Source organism: Zootoca vivipara, chromosome 1, assembly GCF_965207765.1.
Source record: "Zootoca vivipara chromosome 1, rZooViv2.hap1.1, whole genome shotgun sequence".
Lineage (NCBI taxonomy): Eukaryota > Metazoa > Chordata > Lepidosauria > Squamata > Lacertidae > Zootoca > Zootoca vivipara.
Genome location: NC_142582.1, coordinates 116229667 through 116253650, shown reverse-complemented (window position 1 = coordinate 116253650; position 23984 = coordinate 116229667). Strand labels below are relative to the sequence as shown.

At 46.0% G+C, this 23984-nt stretch overlaps 1 protein-coding gene across 1 annotated transcript in view; it reads right to left on the bottom strand.

The window, feature by feature from the left end:
- Nucleotides 1-20579, bottom strand: part of BDKRB2 (bradykinin receptor B2) — a 28188-nt gene extending 7609 nt beyond the window's left edge. The window contains exon 1 of the mRNA XM_035106595.3: nucleotides 20383-20579. The gene's annotated coding sequence lies outside the window, so the exon portion shown is untranslated. The remainder of the gene's footprint in view (nucleotides 1-20382) is intronic.
- Between the last annotated feature and the right edge of the window lie 3405 nt (nucleotides 20580-23984).

Below are 23984 nucleotides of genomic sequence, written 5' to 3'. Positions count from 1 at the left end.
ATGTGTTTATATTAAAATTGACAAACACAACCCCCAAAGAAGCAGCTAGAATATAAAAAAGCAAAACAAAACAAGCTCTCAGGGAAGGACTCCCAGTCTAACCCCTGTATGTTTACTCAGCTCCAGCTGAGTTGTGAGGTTAGTTTTGTTCAGGGCAACCCAAAAAAGTTGCTTGCAATGTTAAGTGGAGTGTTCCTGCCATTGCATCATTTAAGTGTAGTGAGTCTATAAAAAGCCTGTCCTTTCAACCTTTTGGCAGGGACTGGTTGCTTTTAGTAACAAGTTTCACATGCCCAGGCGCCGAGGGCCCGCCTCCCTGACAAGACCACACAAGACAACATTCTCCGGTTCAAATTAGGCCACCATTTTATTGATTACAGATGCAAGGGGTTTATGCCCAGGGATTGCAAAGAGCCCGAAAGAGGAAGCTCAGAGCACGTGCATCGGGTTATATTGTGGTCCCTTGAACTGCTTTGACTGGCATCTCCCTCTGAAAAATGCGGGATCAGCGGCGGCGCAGCACCGGGGCCACTCTGACCATGTGTGGGCACTGGAAATAGGGCAGAGCGGCACCGGAAGTCACTTCTGCGCATGCCCGGCGGCCATCTTGGTGGTGGCCGCATGGCGGCAGCAAGCTTAGTGAAGGCCGCCACCATGCGGCCACAACCAAGATGGCTGCTGGGCATGCGTAGAAGCGACCTCCGGTGCCGCTCTGCCCTATTTCCGGTGCCCACACATGGGCAAAGCAGCACCCCAAATGGAGGCTCCCTGGCAGGTAGGAAATCTGGGGGTTTTCCGGGATTTTTCTCCATTCGGGAGAACAGCGGGAAATGGATTGAAATCCGGGGATTTCCCACAAAACACGGGGTACTTGGCAGCTAAGCCTGCTAGCCCAATTGCTCCTAGGTTTGAGGGACCACCAATAGAGTGTTGTGGCTGCTCCAATGATGCCACCCACAACACGAGGCCTGATTGCTGGGAGGACCCGATTTGGCCCAGAATACAGCGACAGGCAGAAGCATAGCAAGGTGGTGGAGTTGAATGTGGCAGGAGTGCAACTTAAACAGCTCCTCCTGTCTCGCACTCGGCCTCCTCCTCCTCCTCCTCCTCCTGCCACTGCCACCAGCCAGTGGATGCTTCTCCCATCTTTCCTTTAGGTGACAGCAGCAGGAGGAGGAACCGCTGACTGTTGAAGCCACGCCCAGCTCCGCAATCGGCCTCCTCTTTTTCCTACTGCTGCCGCCACTGGCTGGAGGCTGCTTCCTCGCACTTTCCCCTCCATGGCAAAAGGAGGAGGAGCCGGCCACTGAAGGCCCTCCATGCTCAGCCTTCTCTGCCTCCTGATCATTCTATACATTAGGCGCATAGCTGCCAAGTTATCCCTTTTTTACAGGGATTTCCCCTTATGCTGAATAGGCTTCCTCGTGAGAAAAGGGAAAACTTGGCAGCTATGATTAGGCGGTGGGGAATGAGCTGGGTTCCTGGGAGTTGGCACCTATGGATGCCTATAGGAGGGGGTTAGACAGATTCATGGAGGATAAGATAATGGCTGCTTGCCAAGATAGCTATGTGGTACCTGCAGTATCTCCATCTGGGAATTGAAAATGCTGCTTATGAGCTTCTCGGAGGCATTCGGCTCGCCACTCTGAAAACAGGATGTCGGTCTAGATGGGCTTTTGGCTTCATCCCACAAGGCTCTCATGATGTTCTTATAAATACTTAGCAAAGAATCCCAATAAAACTAGAGGGTTGCATGAGAAGAATGTCTCTGACCCTGTGAGGTTAGCCCTCATTGATCTCATCTCATCCTGGTGATTCCTTGTGAAAATAAATACTATTGCAGCTTTAATGAGAAGCAAAAACTTCACCCGCTTCACACCTGGCAAGTGCGGGAGGATGTCATAGCCGTTGTTTTCTCTTGCTTTCTCAAGGATGCACCTGCTACTCCAGCATGATGAATATATGCACCAAAAAGGCTAGTCCCTAAACAAGGGTGAGAGTTAATGCTAAAGTACAGACCATGATTTATTTGTATGAGTATTCATGAATCACTTAGACCAGAGGTAGCTAACACATGGTCATGCTTCAGATCTTGCTGAATTCCTAACTCCCACCTGCCCCAGTGTACAAATCCAGCTTTGCTATGCTAATTTTAGGCTAGGAATGGTGCCGAGTCTTAAACCCATGGACTCAAACTGACAGATAAAAGTCTTGTTCAGGTGTCTGCTTACCCTAACTGTTGTGTATTGAGTCAAAGGATTTTATATCTGTATTATTATTGTCTGTATTTGCATTAGGATAAAGTAACTGCCTTTTGGTTCCAGAGGGTACAGCTACTATTGGTTCATTTAAGCTGCTGTATTTGGATCCTCTGTCTTATTGGTTTCCTCCAAAAGGCAGCACTGTGATTGCTTGATATTGTTCCCTCCAAAATGTATCCCTTCCTAGCTAGTCCCCTGTCCCTATAAATGTAGCTTTCCTCTCCTCAGTCTTCAGTCTTGTTCACTTTAATAAAGAGCTGTTACTAGAGAACTGTCTCCAGCATGTTTTGTCAAGAGAGCTGAAATCACAAACCCCACGTCACAACAACTGGCGACGAAGGTGGGATCCGGAATGCTGAGGAGCGGTTAAACACAACCCTGCCTCAGAGTCCGGATTGCAGCTGAGAACAAGACTCACTGGCCAGCTGAGAAGACGACCCTGCCCGCTAGGACAATGGAGAGTCCAAGGGTATTGGAGCCCTTCCAGCCATCAGAGCCCCACACCTGGGAAGACTACGTCGAACGCTTCGAGTTCTTTGCAGTGGCTCAAGGGATCACCGATGCCAGCAAAAGAAGGGCCACATTCCTGAGCTACTGTGGGCCCGAGACCTTCAAGCTGGCCAAGGCATTACTTGCTCCAGCGAAGCTGAGTGAGACATCTCTCAAAGATATTCTTGCCTGCCTAACAAGCCACTTGGCGCCTACTGAGACCAAGATGGCCCGGCGGATGGAGTTCCATAAGAGGCAGCAGCATGCTGGGGAGTCTGTATCCACATTTCTGGCTGAACTCCGGAAGCTCGCTCAGCACTGCGGCTTCCAAAATCTGGAAGAGACTCTCCTGGATCGGTTTATTGGTGGTCTGAGCAGCAAGAAAGCCAGAAGACGCATCGTGGCTAAAGAAGAGGTTACCCTTGCTTCAGCCTTGAAAGAGGCCACCGCCACGGAGAATTATGAAAGAGAGGAGCTTGATGCCAGTCGCAAGGCCACTAAGCCACAGATAGAAGTTGCGCATGCCATGGACGAGCTAGAGGCTACTCCGAGCCAGAGCCCAGTCCGTGGGGTCGAGTCGGTGCGTCAGGCCTGCACAGTGCACAGAGATCGCCGAGGCAGTTGCCCAGGTTGTGGCGGAAACCATGAAAGGAAGAGTTGTCGTTTCAGGGATGCTATCTGCCGGACGTGCGGAAAGACGGGTCACATCGCCAGGGTCTGTAGATCGGCGGCGTCGGGAGCGACAGGAGCACCTAGACTGGAGCATCGCAGACCGCCCACAGCAACTCGTTTTCTAAAGGACTGCCACTACGTAACGGAGATCAACGGGAGGGCCGTGCAGTTTCCAGCGCAAGGCAAGGCACACGTCAAGGTGAAGATTGAGGGTCAGCAGTGCGACATGGAGGTGGACTCCGGATCCGCATTCACCATCGTGTCGGACCAGACCGCGAAGACATTCTTCCCCAGGGGTAAGTTGCCCCCTCTGGAGCCCTTTCCGGCAACCTTGCAGTCGTACTCAGCAGGCCGCATCCATGTTATGGGAATGTGTGCCGTGAGAGTACAGTTCCGGGACAAACAGGCTGTACTCAAACTGGTGATTGCGAAGGGCAGTCGCCCCAGTCTCCTGGGCACTGACTGGTTCCCTGCCCTGGGACTGAGTATCTCAGGGCTTAATTCAATCCAAACCTGCCCTGAGATGAGTGAGGTATTATGCAAGGAATTTGCTGGTCTCTTTAATGGAAAACTGGGTTGTTATAAAGGGCCCCCAGTTGACTTCGAGTTGGACCCCGGGGTGGCTCCAATCCGACTCAAACCAAGGCGAGTGCCATTTGCACTGCAACCCAAGATCGAGGCAGAGCTGGATAAATTGGTCAAGCAGGGAGTTCTCTCACCCGTGGACTCTGCTAAATGGGAGACTCCAATCGTCACACCCCTTAAAGCAAATGGGGAAGTCAGGATATGTGCAGATTACAAATGTACTATCAATAAGGCACTCAGGGGAAACTCATACCCCATTCCAGTCGTATCACATCTGTTGGCTAAACTGGCTGGGGGCAAGGTGTTCGCCAAAATTGACCTGGCACAAGCTTACCAACAGCTGCCAGTAACCCCACAATCAGCGGAAGCACAGACTATTGTCACACATAAAGGGGCGTTCAGAGTTAACAGATTACAGTTCGGAGTTTGTGTGGCCCCAGGGATTTTTCAAGGGCTCATGGAACGCCTGTTAAGAGGTCTGCCGGGGGTCTTGCCATTTTTTGATGATGTTTTGATTGCTGGAAAAGACCCACAGGAACTGGTTGCGCGTGTCCGTGCAGTGTTGCTCAAGTTCAAGGAGGTGGGGTTGCAACTGAAAAAAGAAAAATGCAGTTTTGGTGTGCCAACTGTGGATTTCTTGGGGTTTAAAATTGATGCATCAGGCATCCACCCCACAGATGCTAAGATTAAGGCCATCATCGAGGCACCACGACCACAGAACAAGACGGAGTTGCAGTCATTCCTGGGACTTATTAACTTTTATCATTCGTTCTTACCCCAGAAAGCTTCGGTAGCTGAACCATTACATAGACTATTGCAGAAAAAGAATGTGTGGCGATGGGGGCGGGAGCAGCAGAAGGCTTTTGACTCCTTGCGAGGAATGCTGAGTAGCAGGAGCGTCCTTGCTCATTATGATGAGTCAAAGCCGCTGGTCCTGGCATGTGATGCCTCTCAATACGGTCTGGGGGCTGTGCTGAGTCATAGGGAACCGGATGGGTCGGAAAAGCCCATCTCTTTCTATTCCCGTACGTTGTCGCCCACAGAGCGCAACTATGCTCAAATTGATAAAGAGGCACTGGCTATTGTGTCCGGAATCAAAAGGTTCTATGATTATTTGTACGGTCGCCATTTCTCCATTGAAACGGACCACAAACCACTGTTAGGGTTGTTCAACCCAAACAAACAAACGCCACAAATTCTCTCCCCCAGAATGTTGCGTTGGTCAATATTCCTGAATGGGTTCCAGTACACCTTGACCCATGTGCCGGGGAAACAGTTGTGCCATGCTGATGCGCTGAGTCGATTGCCCCTTCCTGGCGGGAGCAATGAGGATCCTGCTCCGGCGGAGCACATTATGATGCTAGAAACACTTCCGGGGGCTCCTGTAACAGCTACGGATATAGCTGAGAAAACTAGGAAAGATGCTGTTCTCTCCCGTGTGCTCACTTGGGTGGGGAGGGGGTGGCCAGGTGGTCCGCATGAAGAAAAATTCAGGCCTTATGCGACAAGGCAGCACGAATTGTCCATGCATAAGGGTTGTCTCCTATGGGGAGATAGGGTGATAATCCCAGCACCACTGAGAAACAGGGTTCTTGAGACGCTTCACATGGGACACCCGGGAATGGTCAGGATGAAGTCGCTAGCCCGATGTTATGTGTGGTGGCCTGGAATGGACCAGAACATAGAACAATGGGTACGAACATGCAAGGCATGCCAAGAGGTGCGGCCAGAAGTGGCCAGAGCACCAGTCCACTGGTGGGAGCAGTCCAGGACTCCCTGGAGCCGGCTGCACATAGATTTTGCTGGGCCATTCCAAGGGAAGGTCTTTTTGGTTATCGTTGATGCATATTCCAAATGGTTAGAAGTGGCGATGGTCCCTAGCATGGCATCAGCTGCCGTAATCAAGGTGTTGAGGCAGCTGTTTGCTACCCACGGGTTACCTGAGACCATTGTATCAGATAATGGGGCAGCTTTTGTATCCCAAGAATTCAGGGCATTCTTGGCTGATAACTTTATAAGAGGGGTCACATCCGCGCCCTTTCACCCATCCTTCAATGGGCAGGCTGAGCGCATGGTAAGAACAGCCAAAGAATCCATTGCGCGCTTAATGGAGGGTAACTGGTCGGCTCGCATTGCGCGAATGTTATTTTTGCAGCATGCGACGCCGTGTACTGCGACGGGCAAGTCGCCAGCCGAGCTGCTCTTAGGTAGAAGACTGGTAACGGTGCTGGATTATGTCCACCCAGATAAAATGCCAAACCGTAATTCAAGAGCAACCCCCCAGGCTGAGACTGACACAACAAGGTATCTCGCCCCTGAAGATCTGGTCTGGGTGAGGAACTATTCACGAGGTCCGCGGTGGGTGGCCGGTGTGATCACCCGGGCTAGTGGACCTGTGTCCTATTATGTGACCTTGGAAAATGGGCAAGTTTGGAAGAGACATATAGATCAGCTGAGGCGCCGGGCGCTCAGCAGGGAGGAGTCAGATAATTCATCCCTGGCTAATGACGCACAGCTGCAAGACCAGAGTGAAAATGGTCCAGAGGTACAGTCACCAGGGGCTTCAGCAAATGAACCAGGGTCTGCTAGTCCTCATGATGACGAGGTACAGGTCGGGGACCCTGAGATGTCTGGGACTCCATCTGTTCCTGATGAAACCCCTATAGCAGCCCCTCCACCACAGGTAACACCCAATCCAGAACCTGCAACACCTGTTGTCAGGAGATCAGGTAGAAGTTGTAGGACCCCACAGTACCTGAGGGATTACGTCTGCTGTGCTCACTAGGGGGGGAGGGGTGTTGTGTATTGAGTCAAAGGATTTTATATCTGTATTATTATTGTCTGTATTTGCATTAGGATAAAGTAACTGCCTTTTGGTTCCAGAGGGTACAGCTACTATTGGTTCATTTAAGCTGCTGTATTTGGATCCTCTGTCTTATTGGTTTCCTCCAAAAGGCAGCACTGTGATTGCTTGATATTGTTCCCTCCAAAATGTATCCCTTCCTAGCTAGTCCCCTGTCCCTATAAATGTAGCTTTCCTCTCCTCAGTCTTCAGTCTTGTTCACTTTAATAAAGAGCTGTTACTAGAGAACTGTCTCCAGCATGTTTTGTCAAGAGAGCTGAAATCACAAACCCCACGTCACAACACTAACCAGTCAGGCGGCATTGTGGGACAGCGTGGACACCTAAAATGGTCCTCACGCTGGCCAGGGAAGTGGATTGCAGCCTGCCCCCAAATTGGCCAATTGCAGGAGGGCTACTTGACTGGCTCCGCCCCTGGGGGTGAACCAGACTGAGCCTGTAGGCCTCACTCTGGTCCACCTCTTGGGTATTTAAATCAGGCCAGTTTCCACCTCCCCGCACAGCTTCTCATCCCGTCATCCCTGGCCATTGGCTAAGCTTGCTGGGGCTGATGGGAATTGTAGTTCAGCAACATCTGGAGGGCCAAAGGTTCCCAACCTTGTCGTAAGGTTTAATCCTAGTAGTTCCTTAAAGGCTGCATGCATGTCTTGCATCCTGCCTTCACAGACCTTGCTAGCACAGATCCAGTCTGTATGTAATTAGCAGGCTTCGCCTCACTGTTTTGTTTTGTTTTTTTTGTTTCCTGGAGCCTTGCCTAGCCATATGGGAGTCCCATTTATCATCACAACAGTTCTGAAAGCTGTTGTGGGGGAGGCAAAGGTCAGTGCACAATTGCGTGCCGACGGCAACTCAGCCCATCAATACGCAGCACTTCCTGGCATCAGCTAACTGTGGATGGGATTTCTTTCTGTCCACCTACATTTTTTTTTTTTTGGCCCGGATCCCCAGAAAGGAAGCAAGATTTAAAAACTGATCAAAGCCTTCAGGCCAAACTGGACATCATAGCTGCCAAGTTTTCCCTTTTCTCACGAGGAAGCCTATTCAGCATAAGGGAATTTCCCTTAAAAAATGGATAACTTGGCAGCTATGCTGGACATTATGGGATATATCTGATAGTAGTTACCGGTCCATTGATTTTTTTTTTAAAAAAAGGAGTAACAGGAAACGGTCACCCTGATTCTGAAATAAGACCATAATACAGGAGAAAATGGATCCAATCCCTTTCCCCTCCTGCCATTTCCCCTAAGAAGATACCCCCTAAGCTGCTTTAAAGCCAAGAAGAAAACTGCTACTTGCACCCACAACAGCCTCCTTTCCAGGGCAAATAGCAGGCTAGAGTGAGGAGGAGGTAAAATTTATTAGAGGAGTGCGAGAGCTTTGGATGAAGTGGGAGTACAGTGGTACCTCGGTTTACAAACACAATTAGTTCTGGAAGTCTGTACTTAACCTGAAGCGTACTTAACCTGAAGCGAACTTTCCCATTGAAAGTAATGGAAAGTGGATTAATCTGTTCCAGACGGGTCCGCGGAGTACTTAAACTGAAGCATACTTAACCTGCCGCACTTTGTTGCAGATCCTACTGAAAATACTCAAACTGAGGCGTACTTAAACCGAGGTATGACTGTAATGAGGTGACGTTGGCACATTTGCTGTGATGCTTTGCCAATCACAAGCTTGGAATATTACAACTTAAAAGGAGGTTTGTGCTGACCCATCTCTCTCAGTTCTGTCTGCTCTGACTGGCAGCAGCTCTCCGGGGAACTGAGCAGAGTCCTTTCCCAGCTCAGCTACCCAGGCTACTTTTCAGCTGGAGATGCCAGGGGCTGAACCAGGCATGCTCTGGATTCCTTGCATAGCTTTGCCATTGCACTGTGGCTTCCTGTCAAATGCTGCCTGTTGTTTATTTTCTGACGAGTGTTATTATGGTGTGGAATCAGATCCCCCTCAGCTTCTAAAGATTTTTTTTTAATGCAATTTTGTTCATTCTAATCAGACCACTATAAGAATGGAATGGATTTTGTTGACTTTCTTTCAGTGCATTTTTCTGGGAGCAATCTCATGATTTGGTGCTTCCAATTTTCAGCTCCATTGCCTGTGCTTTTCTCTCAGCCACCTGCAGACACCTGAAGCCACAGGGTTACCCTCCGCCAGTTTGAACGATAGATATCAGTATGTTTTCACTCGTTGATGGTCATTCTTTGGGGGCTAAGTAACATGGATATAACTATAAATATAACAGGTAGGTAGCTGTGTTGGTCTGAGTCGAAGCAAAATAAAAAAATTCCTTCAGTAGCACCTTAAAGACCAAGTAAGTTTATATTTTGGTATGAGCTTTCGTCTGAAGAAGTGTGCATGCACACGAAAGCTCATACCAAAATATAAACTTAGTTGGTCTTTAAGGTGCTACTGAAGGAATATTTTTATAAATATAACAGTGTGAGACGTTTCACTATTCTTCCTCCCGCCTCACTTACAAAAGGCTAACAAGGAATCGGAAGCATCGTGACGATCAGATTACCCAATATCTGTCTGAGAACAGGTCAAATCTTCTCATGCCAATTCCATTAAATTTAGCAACGTATTCCTAGGAGCTGTGTATATTTCCCCATAGTTCAGGCTGGTCCAGGGAATTAATCCACAGCAGGTATCTCTAAGGTAAGATGGCCTCACAGAAAGCATCAAGTAAGTAACTCAGACAAAGTTTGGCAGTAAAAACCTAGTCTTATCTATTATTACTTGATTAGGAAGCCTCTTTATTGACCCACAACAAACATGTCTGAGATACCAAAAATGTTAGCCTACTATGCTACTGGATTGAACCCAGTGCTAGATTTAAAGGTAAAGGGACCCCTGACCATTAGGTCCAGTCGTGACCGACTCTGGGGTTGCGCGCTCATCTTGCATTATTGGCCGAGGGAGCTGGCGTATAGCTTCCAGGTCATGTGGCCAGCATGACAAAGCCGCTTCTGGCGAACCAGAGCAGTGCACGGAAATGCCGTTTACCTTCCCGCTGTAGCGGTACCTATTTATCTACTTGCACTTTGACGTGCTTTTGAACTGCTAGGTTGGCAGGAGCTGGGACTGAGCAACGGGAGCTCACCCCGTAGTGGGGATTCGAACTGCTGACCTTCTGATTGGCAAGCCCTAAGCTCTGTGGTTTAACCCACAGCGCCACCTGCGTCCCATAGTGCTAGATTTACGTATAAGCTAGACAAGCTATAGCTTAGGGCCCTACTCTCTTGGGGGCCCCCCCCAAAAAATTAAAGGAAAAAACCGCTGGATGTACATTTCCAAAATATAAGATAAAAAACAAATAAAACCTACATGCAGCAACAGTGTTTTGTGTTGTGTAGGCTCCTATGGTGTAAGTAATGGGCCCTGCCTGCTAGCCTGCTCCCAAAAATATCACTGGTAATTATTTCACTATTAATATACTTCTTCTTAATTGCATTTCACTATTAATATACTTCTTAATTGTATATCAGTTCAACAATTACTTTGATAAAATACATATTTTGTTATGTGCAAATGGCTTTTGATACCTTTACCTATTAGGCCCATAAATTACCATATAGCATATATTGAACACAAAAAACAGCTGTTGTTGACAAAGGACAGCTGGACATATAAAGGGCCCCATTACCTTCAGTAGCTTAGGGCCTCATCAAAGCTAAATCCGGCCCTGATTGAACCTTAAGAGCATTATTTAGACAAAATAAGGAAGGCAGAGCAGAGCTACTGTGGGGAAAACAGCTGGGACTCCCTGGACGGGGGGAAACAGAATTGGATCATATGTCCTAGGTGGATAAGAACTGATGTTGCAATTGAAACATTAAAGCTGTGACAGGCCCTGACTTTAGAAGAATAGAAGAAGAAGAAGAAGAAGAAGAAGAAGAAGAAGAAGAAGAAGAAGAAGAAGAAGAAGAAGAAGAAGAAGAAGAAGAGTTTGGAATTGATATCCCGCTTTATCACTACCTTAAGGAGTCTCAAAGCGGCTAACATTCTCCTTTCCCTTCCTCCCCCACAAGGTGAGTGGGGCTGAGAGACTTCAAAGAAGTGTGACTAGCCCAAGGTCACCCAGCAGCTGCATGTGGAGGAGCGGAGACAGGAACCCGGTTCCCCAGATTACGAGTCTACCACTTATGAAGGAATTAAAGAATTAAAGAAATTTGAAATGTGCATGAAAAAGAATGAGCAAGTGACGGTTGGAATTTGAAGATTATGTTTGCAAGATAACCGTGAGAAAAGACCGAACAACATTGCTTTAAGAGTTAAGGGCAAGGGAAGGCAGTAAAGATAAGAAAGTAGAAGCTAGCTAGTTATGAGGAGATAAGGGAGTTATTAACAGATTGGTTACAGTTTCACCAATTAAATGATATTTTTAAGCTGGATAACAAGAAAGGCTTTAGTTATGAGATATCAAGTTTTCAAAAAGAGTTGTTAGAAAATAACATTACATTGTTGTCGAAAATGTACAGTTTGCTCTTGGAGTGACATACAAAAGATGAACAGGTTAAATCTGTAATGATGATACACTGGGCAAAGAATTTTGGACAAAATATCCAGATGGCAGACTGGGAAAGGTTATGGAAAACAGATTTGAAATTTACGGCATGTTGCACGCTGAAAGAAAATTATATGAAAATGATGTACCGGTGGTATTTGACTCCTAGCAAGTTAGCAAAAATGTATAAAACTAGTACAAATACATGCTGGAAATGTAAAGAAAGAGAAGATACTTTTTTATCATATGTGGTTGTTGTGCAAGGTAATGAAAGCTTTTTGGGAAATGATAAATAATGAAATAAAAAAAATGTTTAAAATAACTTTTGTTAAAAGAACAGAAGCCTTGGACCCAGTCTTGTCTTGGGCCCAGTCTTATTCAACATCTTTATCAATGACTTGGATGATGGGCTTGAGGGCATCCTGAGCAAGTTTGCAGATGACACCAATTGGGAGGGGTGGCTAATACTCCAGAGGACAGGATCACACTTCAAAATGACCTTAACAGATTAGAGAACTGGGCCAAAGCAAACAAGATGAATTTTTACAGGGAGAAATGTAAAGTACTACACTTGGGCAAAAAAAGAAAAAGAAAAAAAGAAAGGCACAAATACAGGGTGGGTGACACCTGGCTTGAGAGCAGTACATGTGAAAAGGATCTAGGAGTCTTGGTAGACCACAAACTTGACATGAGTCAACAGTGTGATGCAGCAGCTAAAAAAGCCAATGCAATTCTGGGCTGCATCAATAGGAGTATAGCATCTAGATCAAGGGAAGTAATAGTACCACTCTATTCTGCACTGGTCAGACCTCACCTGGAGTACTGTGCCCAGTTCTGGGCACCACAGTTCAAGAAGGATACTGACAAGCTGGAACGTGTCCAGAGGAGGGCACCCAAAATGGTCAAAGGCCTGGAAACGATGCCTTATGAGGAATGGCTTAGGGAGCTGGGTATGTTTAGCCTGGATAAGAGAAGGTTAAGGGGTGATATGATAGCCATGTTCAAATATATAAAATGATGTCATATAGTGGAGGGAGAAAGGTTGTTTTCTGCTGCTCCAGAGAAGCGGTCACGGAGCAATGGATTCAAGCTACAAGAAAGAAGATTCCACCTAAACATTAGGAAGAACTTCCTGACAGTAAGAGCTGTTTGACAGTGGAACTTGCTGCCAAGGAGTGTGGTGGAGTCTCCTTCTTTGGAGGTCTTTAAGCGGAGGCTTGACAGGCATATGTCAAGAATGCTTTGGTGGTGTTTCCTGCTTGGCAGGGGGTTGGACTGGATGGCCCTTGTGGTCTCTTCCAACTCTATGATTCTATTAGGAATTATAGGTTCCAACATTCCAAAGGAACAGAGAAGATTATGTGTGTAACAACAGCCCATGGATGTTACTAGCCCAGAGATGAAAAGAAGAAAGAGTACCTACCAGAGAAGAATGGCAAACTAAGCTGATGGACTAAGCCGAAATAGGAAAGCTGACTGGAAAGCTCAGGAACCAAGAGGACAAAAACTTTGAAAAAGAATGGGGAAAATTCATAATATACTTAGGACACCATTGCAAGCAGATGGAAACATTAGCAGGATTTTAATCTCATTTGTAATGTTACAAATGTTATGGATGATATGGATTGATATAAAATATAGAGTAAGGAATAATATGCAGTTTCAAATGTTGGGAATAGGTCCCATGAAGGGGATGGGAGGAAGACTCAAGATTCAGAGAATCTCTATATATGGATATGGATATGTATATGGATTGTTATAAAATTATATTTGTAAAACCAAATAAAAATGTTAAAAAAGGAAGAAAGTACTGTAGAAGCTAGCAGAAGGAAGTATAACTATATATGGACAAAGCTGTCCCCTTTGCTTCCCTATGCTTGTAAAGGTTTAAATGCCTGTGCTTTTTCATATTTGGTGAGTTTGAAGATGAGTTATAGTTAAGGTTTAACCACATTGTCCATGTTTGGACGACACAACAGGCTGCAGCTGATCTAAAACAGAAACATCGGCAATCCACCACACCCAACTCCCCAACCCATCCACCTCTTTCCCCCCTTCCTCATAATGTCTCAACTAGTAAAATTGATGTGTAAAAATGATACATGGGAGGGGGGGGGGGAAATGAGACATTGCACTACCTTTGTAACCCAAGAAAATCCTTAATAAAAAATAATTACAAAAAAACCCAGAAGCAAAAGCATCCAAACTTGGCCTCATGTCCATGTCAGGGGAGAAGGTATGAGCTTGAGGCAAGTCTAGGCTCATTCTCATGATGTTGAATCATGGTTTAGATCAGGCATAGGCAAGCACGGCCCTCCAGATGTTTTGGGACTACAACTCCCATGATCCCTAGCTAACCGGACTGGTGGTCAGGGTTGATGGGAATTGTAGTCCCAAAACATCTGGAGTGCCAAGTTTGCCTATGCCTGCTTTAGATAATCTTAAGCAGGCTTCCTCAACCTCGGCCCTCCAAATGTTTTTGACCTACAACTCCCATGATCCCTAGCTAGCAGGACCAGTGGTCAGGGATGCTGGGAATTGTAGTCTCAAAACATCTGGAGGGCCGAGGTTGAGGAAGCCTGATCTTAAGGGTTGACGAGATTCATAGTCCTCCTAAGCTGCCCTTTCTTAGCACAATGCCTTCCAGGTGTTGTTGGAGAACACCTGCCACCACCCCTGGCCACTGGCCACGCTTGCTGAGGCTCTGCCGTCCTGATGTAGACAATATTGGACTACATGTACAACTGGATTTATTCAGTATAAAGGCAATCCTACAATCAGGTTATTGAAGACCTGTAGGTCAGAACGCAACACCATTCACTATTTCGCAGCAAGGATTTCAGAAACCTCTAAGAAAAATAAAGGAGCCTATGCCTCAAACTAGGTTGTTTATGTTTCTGGGTCTTTCCCGGGGTTGTTTTTTTTAAAAGAATAAAACAGTCTTGATCCTAATGGAAAGCAACATCAGCTTCATCTGATGAAAATAATTCCTGATCTCTTTTTAACAAGCAGAATAGTTTTTGCCTGCGTCAGGAAAGAAGCAGTAAACTGCAGAGATGCCACTGGCATTGTCTGACGGAGCTGCCATGCAACTAGCTCAAAAGATAAATTGAATACTGTAGGCAGTGGATTTCTTGTACAATACAATTACGTGGCCATCCAAATGACCACATAACGTACCTTTCTGACAGTGTGCCAGAAAAATGTCTGCGCCGGAGATCTTTATCAAAGAGGGCAATTTCCCCTGTGACTTGTAGGACCTGTCTGCCTGCCATTTTGCTTCCCTTCATGTCATCCAATTTAATATATTTCTAATGTCTGGAGGAGGGGGGGAGTGTCCAAAGGCAGAGGCAATTCACTCACCCTTTGCAGATACCAAGATAAGGAGAGTCCTGCTGGATTAGACCAAAGGCCTGCCCAGCATCCTCTTTTCTGCAGTGGCCAACCAGATGCCTCTCACAAAGATGATGGGAAGACAACAGCCCTCTCCTGCTGTTGTTCCCCAGCAGGCTGCCTCTGATACTTCAGGAAGTACATAGTCATCCTTATAACCTTGCCCTCCATACATTTGTTTCATCGCCTAGTGAAGCCATATACTGTATTTTTTCCATCTATAAGACACCCCCATGTATAAGACACCCCCTATTTGGGGGCACTCAGATTTAAGAAAATGGGGGGAGATGGCACAGAGTATAAGACATCCCCCAATTTTTGACTTTTTTGGGGGGGGGGTCCTAGTCTTATACACGAAAAAATATGGTAACTTGGTGGCTTCACTTGATAGGGCTGGATTTGACCCCTGCCCTAATACAAATGAGAATGAATGAATGAATGAGTGAGTGTTTGTGTGCATATCTTCCTATATACATAAAAATGTAAGGCTGTCATCACACATGCCCCATTGGAGGCTTTGTAGTGCCACATCACAATCCTGAATTTGCTTGAAGAAATCAGACTGGGAAATCAGGTTGGGAAGTGGGAAGGGAAAGTTCTAGGGATTTAATGTTGGGGGGGGGGGAAGTGGCAGGAGAGTTGGTGAATGGAATGAGCTCCCAGTTTCAAAGATAGATAGGTTATAGTTGCCAAGTCTCCCATTTTTCACGGGAAACCCCTGTATTTTGTTACCGTTTCCCACTGTTATCCCGAATTGATTATATCCCATAAATATCCCATAAAGCTCCTGCCGGTGGCCATGTCCTGGCTCCTGGCTGTCTGCACATGTCTGGACATACGTAGAAGTGACTTCTGGTGCTGCACCGCTGCGTAGAAGCGACTTCCGGTGCCGCGCCGCCGCTGATCCCGGATTTTTCAATCCGGGAGTTGGAGGGTATGAGATAGATAGATATGTGTCCTGACTGCATGTAACACTAAACCAAGCCACTGCCATTCTCCTTAAGTCTCAATTTTTCTCAAATGTCAGGGCCTACTATAGTTACCCTGCAGTTTTTTTAATCAACAGGAGGTGCAGATAATTATCAAGAGTCTATAGCAGAGAAAAACAGTTACCAGATTTTTAGAAGACATCTGAAGGCAGCCCTGTTTAGGGAGGCTTTTAATCTTTAATCAATTATTTTATTTTTCTGTTGGAAGCCGCCCAGAGTGGCTGGGGAAACCCAGCCAGATGGGCGGGGTATAAAGAATAAATTATTATTTTTATTATAGCAGATGAGGAGTGAGATTTACCTCTTTCCTCCTGAGCAAAACCCCTTCTCTGATTGCATTGGCAATAAATACAAACCACCATCCCCGTAAAGGAGGCTGGACAGAAACAAGGACTGTAAAGCACTTTGTACAGTAAAACATGCTCTAGAAACAGTCCATGATAAAAAGACACGTTCTGAAGGTTTAAAAAAAACATGCTTTTCAAGAGTGAGCTGAGTAAAAAAGAATGGAAAAAAGCAACTTGGGGCTTTGTTTTTTTAATACTTAGAACCAGTGATATTTTTCTAGGAAAAGAGGTGCCGGAACTCACCATGAACACCTCTCTCATTCTCCCTCATCTCTTAGAATGGCCATGGTGCCCACCTGAGAGGTGCCAGAACTGAGTGAAGCAATTTATGGATGGTGCTTCACATATTAGGCTTCTCATCACAAGCTAAGCTGTTAATTCCCAGCTTCATAGGGGGGATGAGCTATGCCAAGGTTAAGGGGAACTCATCATTTTCTCTTTTGCAGGATATGACCTACACCACTTTATTGCCTGAAATTGGCAAGGAGCATGCCCCTTCTCAGTGCAGCTTTGTGTGCATTTCCCCCAGTGTGGCAGGCTGCCCCTCCCCAAATAAGTGCTACTTGATAAGTCATCACATGAAATTAAAAGTCAGAGACAGGAAACCCTCCTTCAGGAGGTGGAGAATGGAGTGGTCAGGTAGACAAAGCAGAATTTTCTGGTTTCAAACTTGCATTCTTCTGCCAGAGAAATGCAGCTTGTGGCAAAAAGCAGGACAAACATCTGCCTCTTGTTTCCTGCCTAAAACCACGCACGCCAGCCTGTTAAAGTCTCTAAGAGAAAGAATGTTGTCTGTCCTTTGACATCTTCCACTGGCCTGCATTAACCAGAGGGTCTCTATTGTATTCAGCTCCCATTATTAATCTCAAGGAGAAAGTTACGTTCATTGGTTTACACAGGTGTGAAGCCTGGTTATGGCTCAGAGGCTTCAGCCCTGGAAGCCACCTCAACTCCAAAACAAACTTTCTGAGCAAGACTCCCAATGTTTTCTGCTAAAAAGCCAAGACAATGGTTCGGGTTCTACACTCAGATAATATTACATTGCCTCCCATTAGCAGTCCACACTTCCCAAAGAATCAAGGGAAAGTATTTGAACACATCTGCCAAGGGGTGGTGTTGACATCAGGAATCACAAGACGGAGAAACCAGTAGGAGAACACTTCAATCTCCCAGGACATTCTATACAAGATCTCAAAGTAGCTGTCTTATTACAAAAGAATTTCAGAAATGGACTGGAAAGAGAAGTTGCGGAATTGCAACTTATTACAGTACCAAACTTAAAACCATGGAGAGACCTGGTCTGAATAGAGACAATGGATTCTTATCTCATTATACATGCTAAAGCTTTTTTAGCCATCTCACCCCTTGCTTTTTCCTGTAAGACCAATTGCAGTCGTTAACAGTCGTCAACAGGTTTACCACACCTATCAGCCAATCACCCATTCCCACCACCCTTCTGAGTAATACCCCTCCCCACCCTCTCACTATATACAAGGGTCTGGTGACTTCTGTTTCAGTGTATCTGAAGTGTGCATGCACACGAAAGCTCATACCAAAGACAAACTTAGTTAGTCTCTAAGGTGCTACTGGAAGGAATTTTTCTATTTTGTTTCGACTACGGCAGACCAACCCGGCTACCTACCTGTAACTCATTCAATCAATGGAAGAGTTTCCACTTGTACAATGGAACTTCCCCCACTCGTCTCCCTGCCCTCTGCTGTAGAAGGTTGGAGGAACTCACAGAACAAATGTTGTTCTGTTGTGCAAGTTGAAATGCCTGCATTGATGGAATGACCTAGGTGGATACCACCTAATCTCCTAACTTCACTGCCCTGGCATCTTCAACTAGGACAATGAAAGTCCCTTTTGAAGCCCTGGAGAACCACAACCAATCAATGCAGACAATGTAGTGTTAGGTGCGCCAATGTTCTAAGGCTGCCTCTTGTATTCCAGTGAGAGTTGAGGTCAATTGAAACAGTCCTTCTTCTCATCAACTGTCTGATTCCAGAATCTCCCAGTTGGGACCAGTAGAATGGACCACCTCGGAAGGTGCTAAACCCTCCACCACTGGAGGTTTTTAAGCAGAGGTTGGATTTTAAACAGGGAATTCTTTAGCTGTGATTGTTGCTTTTCAGGGGATTGGACTAACTCTACAGTTCTATGATCCTTTTAGTAATCAAGCTTGAGCACATATCCCATACTCCCTATAGCAGACAAAGCTGCCAGGAAAACAAACCCTATCTGTTTCTTCCTGCAGATTCCCTCAGGAAAGAGAAGCTTTTATGTAGGAGTTTCCCCCTTACATAAAAGGTTATTTGCAGCTTAATAGGTTATTTGCAGCTGAACATGCATTAGAGATTTAATGGGGTATTTATGCCCCCCCCACCGGGCCAGCCAAAGACATTGCAGTACCTGAGGCGGACCTCCAAAATGGTGCCTCCCCACCAAAGAACATGGGGGGCAGGGAAGATCTACATCAGAAACAGAGAAGAGATTGACATCAGGGTCTGCTGCCCACAGTGGACCCTGCCACCTGAGGTAGTTGCTTCATCTTGTCTCATGGGCCTTGTGTCCCCCTCTTTCCATTTCTTTATATCAGTGTGGGATTTTTGTTCGTTTGATTTTGTTTTTCCTTCTATCAATTAAAAATTGGAGTAGAGAACCTCTGTTGGACTGCAACGCCTACCATCCTGACAATTGACTATGCAAGGGTGGCCAACTCCCAAGAGACTGTGATCTACTCACAGAGTTAAAGACTGGCAGTGATCTACCCCCTTTTGGGGCGTTCAGGTCAAAGTTGTTGAGCTTTTTTAGGGAAGAGGGAAGCCCATTTCTTGGGTGTTCAGCTCAATTTTTTTGAGCTTCTTTTAGGGAAGGGGGTGAAGAGCCAAAATGTTGAGCTTTTTTTAGGGGAGCCAAAGTTGTTCAGCTTTTTGGGGAGAGCCACTGATCTACCAGTGATCTACAAAAGACGTCCAGTGATCTACTGGTAGATCACGATCTATCTGTTGGATGTGCCTGGACTAGACTATGTTGATGGGAGCTGGAGTTCAACAACACAGGTTCTCCAGCTTTTAAGTAAATGCTATTTTTTCATCACATTTCATGGCCTTTCCAGATAAGCACTTCTGCAGGTGAGCAGCTACCTGCAAGCCACACTGAGAATTTTATGACCTCATATTGATGGCTACCAATTCAAAGTGACTTGTATGATCAGCATTGGGTAGCATCTCCTTCCCTAGAACTATCTTCTTCTAGACTATCTATTCCCTATGTCATATTTCCTACAGCAAGGCAATTGCACTAGGAACCAGATAACCGTTGTTTCTTTTCATAACCATAACTGTCTTCTGCAGCCTTTTCAAAAATAGGATCCATCATTCCAGCCTGCACCTTGGGAGCCACTTCAATTATTTTTACACTTTTATCTCTCTGTTTTCCTTCTCTTGTCACTCTCATTTGAAAAAAATGAAAAACCAAAAGCACAACAAAAGGAAACGGTCCTGGCAATGCTGCAGGCACAACCCATATGGGTCCTGATCCAACAGTTAAAGATCATCATTCTACATGCATCACCCCAAAGATGAAGGGTCCACAACTCCTTGAAACTGGCTGCCATCACCAGCCAATCACCCATTAGTAACTTGCAGAGCAATCCTGTGCGTGCTTACTCAGAAGCAAGTCCCCCTGTGTTCAGCGGGCCTCATTGCCTTTTGCAATCGCTTTTAGGACTGTAACTTTAGTGACCCATGCCTCTGACGTTTATGTAACCCACTGGCAAGTCCTGCCTTGGCACCCTAACTTTAATACTATCAAAATCACCTGTATGTGCACATCCATTGTGTCAGAGGCAAAGGGACTGTGTGTGCGCGTTTGTGTGCATGTTGACTCCCAACAAGTAATTGCATTCATCGATAAAACCTGTCACTGCAGTGCAGTAAGTAGAAATAACAAGCCCTTTGGGAACAAAGGGACATACTGAGGAAAGGCTGTAGCTCAGTGGTACAGCACTTGCTTTGCATGCACAAGGTCTCCAGTTTGATTCCTTCCATCTCCAGGTAGAATGTAGAGTGCTCCCTGTCTGAAACCTTCACGGACCCATGGTCTAACTTGGGCTGAGGCAGCTTCCAATGTTTCTAAATAAAGCAGAATTTTTTGCAACACAGAAAAAGAAGTGGAGAATGCCTTCATCAGTAACTGCAACTGGGAGCTAAGAAAACTTTTGGGGAAATTCCAGCGTTAACAGAGTTATGAAGTCAGAGAGAAGCAGAAGTACGTACCTTTCTAGCAAAGACTTGTGTAGCTCTGGGAGCACTGGGGCTGGCTGAGGAGTGCCTTTGTGAATGATTCTGAAGAGTTTTCTTGTGGTTTCCAAAGAGTGCTGAAGCAGCTCCTCCCTCTGTCGCTGAGACTGATACACACTTCCACACCCACCTCTTTTAACGCAGCTGCTTTTGGCATGATGAAGTCACCGGCATTTGACTTCATAGCAGGAATAAATAACACCCAAATCACTCCTGGGATGTTGATAATCTGAGAAATAAAACTAATTTGGCAGTCCAGTGTGGTCACTTCACTGTGCTGGACTGAGTATGCTCCAATGTGATTTGTGTCTTTTGTATTTTTTTTTAAAGCAGAAGATAAATATATTTTTATTATCTTCTGCTTTAAAAAAATACAAAATTTATGCAAGCGTCTTTTTCACTGTGGTTTTCCAGACAGACTTAAACGTAACTCTTTTTCTTTTCTCAGGGGAAACATAAAGGTGGCTGATTTCCCTTTTTAGACAATGCCCATAGAAAATCAGTGATACCCAGGTCAGTAGAACAATATAAAGTTTGCAGTTGGTGTGTGTGTGTGTGTGTGTTAAAGGGAGGGTTTATTTTTAGGAGTTTGTCCACAGACAGCTTTCCAGGTCATGTGGCCAGCATGACTGATGAGTGCCGCACCCCATAGTCGCCTTTGACTGGACTTAACTGTCCAGGGGTCCTTTACAAATTACCTTTTACCTTTCCAGGAGTGGGGCCAGCCTAAGGCATTTTGGTCAAGATACCCCCTGCCACTCGCGGTAAATGTACAGAAGCCAATTGGACAGTCAAGCTAATTCTCACTTCAGTTTTGGCAATAGGGCAGTGAGCTGTGAACAGCAGCTGGTTTAGGAAACTGGGGGCAGCCTGCACAGCACACACGGCTCCATCCTTCAGTACCTCATTGCTGCTCCTTGACCCCCAGCATTTGCTGCCTTGAAGCAGCTGCCTCACATTATCTAATGACAGGGCTGGCCCTGGTCAGGTGTTCAACTCCCTCCATTGACTGCTGAACTTTGAGAGCTGTTCACTAACCCTCAGTACTTGCTTTGACACCATTGTTGTTGTTTTTAAAACTGCACCTTCCTTCTGTTGTGTATTAAAGTAATAGCACAGCCAAGTATGTATTGTAATATAGAGTTATTGTATTGTATTACAGAGTTTATTTGAATGTATAAGTTCCAGCGGGAACGTCTATCATTTACTGGTTCAGAGTGCAGGATTTGGATCCACTGCTGGATTGGTTTATGCTGGAGGGAATCCTTGCCATTGGTTCCCGCCAAAATGTATCTTTTCCCTGCTAGTTCTCTGTTACTATATAAGCCCCAGTTTTCCCCATTCCCCATGTTCTGGCTCTCTCTTGTTCTTTGAAGTAAAAAGATGTTGTACCAGATCCTTGCCTCCTGTTTCTTATTTGCACTGAGCTGAAATCACTGAAGACCCACCACACAACACTTCTACAGATAGTATTCCCAGTATAAGGTTGCTATGGCATCAGATTTGGCTTTATGACGAGGCAAGGCTCATTGAGAGTGAGGGCAAAACATGCTGAAGGTATTAATGCTTTCTGCCCTGGGTTATTGTTTCGTTGTTTCTGTTACTATTTATTTGTGCTTTCATCTGGTGGTTTTTGTCTTGTGAGACAAAAATCTGAGATCTTTTGCTCATGGGCGGTATACAATTCCAATAAATAAGTCAATCGGGGGGTATTTCTGAAAGGGAGGCATTGTTCCTTGAGGAGAGGGAAGTGTTCCCGTTCCCTTTTGCTTCAGCCTAAGTTGTGACTGACCTGTCCCATTAATTTCAACAATATTTAATTTTGCCCAGCTAAGCCCTGCTGAAATAGTGGGGCTTATTTCTTAGGAGATAGGAGGGTGGGACTTCTAGTTGTTGTTGTTGTTGTTGTTGTTGTTGTTGTTGTTGTTGTTGTTGTTGTTGTTTTAAAAAAACCCTCACAAAATTGAGTTTCAGTTTGAAAAACTAAGCATTATTATGTGATGTTGACATAAAAATCCTTTATGGCACGCGGTGGTCTTGGGAGTCATGCTGCTGTGTTATGTAAATGGGAGAAATGGGTTTTCTTTTAGGCTTTGCTATAGACCAGGTGTTGCCACCGGGCTGTCCTGTAGCTGTTTCTGAACTTCGACTCCTGACTACTGGCAATGCTGGGAATGATGGGAGCTGCAGTCCATCATCTGGAGGTGAGGACTACAACGGCAGTGCCATTGGGGCAGGACTTTTGGGTGAACGGCCAGGGCCACACTCAACAGATTGAGCAGGAGTCCCCCCCCCCAGTGCTGCATGGATTTGAACTTTCGGATTTGAAAATAAGGGATAAGCAGCAGCCTCACCTGTCCCGGGGACAGGGCCATCTCAAGCAGGTCAGGCGCTCGGGCGCCGAGATCGCTCCAGTGCCCCTGCCCTGGTGGGCGGGTGCAGTGCGCAGTGCGCCCCTGCCGGCCCGGCGCCCTGGCGCCCCGCGCCACCAGGACTACCCCTAGAGCCGGGCCTGCCCGGGGACAGTCTACAGCAGGGGTCAGCAAACTTTTTCAGACCTTGTGGGGGGCCATCATAGAAACATTTCCACCTTGGTTTTTGCTCTAGGGCAGGGGTCAGCAGACTTTTTCAGCAGGGGGCCGGTCCACTGTCACTCAGACCTTGTGGGGGGGCCGGACTATATTTTGGAAAAAAAAATATGAACGAATTCCTATGCCCCACAAATAACCCGGAGATGCATTTTAAATAAAAGGACACATTCTACTCATATAAAAACACCAGGCAGGCCCCACAAATAACCCAGAGATGCATTTTAAATAAAAGGACACATTCTACTCATGTAAAAACATGCTGATTCCCGGACCGTCTGCGGGCCGGATTTAGAAGGCGATTGGGCCACATTGGCCCCCAGGCCTTAGTTTGGGGACCCCTGGTCTACGGTATATCTAACAATCCAGGATAGCAGCGGGAAACGGCGCTGGACTAAAGGAACTTCCAGCAAAAGAAGGGAAGGCTGACAGCTGTGGCTTGGAATAAGGGAGTTTCCCACAAAAAAATGAGGGTTGATGAAGCTGGGGATGTTGGGAAAGATTGAGGGCACTAGGAGAAGGGGACGACAGAGGATGAGATGGTTGGATAGTGTTCTCGAAGCCACCAACATGAGTCTGACCAAACTGTGGGAGGCAGTGGAAGACAGGAGTGCCTGGCGTGCTCTGGTCCATGGGGTCACGAAGAGTCGGACACGACTGAACGACTAAACAGCAACAACAAGAAACTTTTTTTATGTATGGTGAATATCTTTTATCAATGATTGGTGCAAATTGAGTTAGTTTGTTGAATATCTTCATTTGTACAGATCATAATCTGTAGATCTATTACCAAGCAATTAATTAATTAATTAATTAATTATCAGCCCTTCACTGTATGGTCCCAGGGTGGATACATCATTAAAAAGAATATTAAAAACAATTCTAAGCAACTCACAACCACAAAAAGGAGGCGGGTGGGTCTTAGAAACATACAGAATAAAAAGGTGTGTCTTCAGCATTTGCTAAAAACTGTATGATGAAGGCACCAGA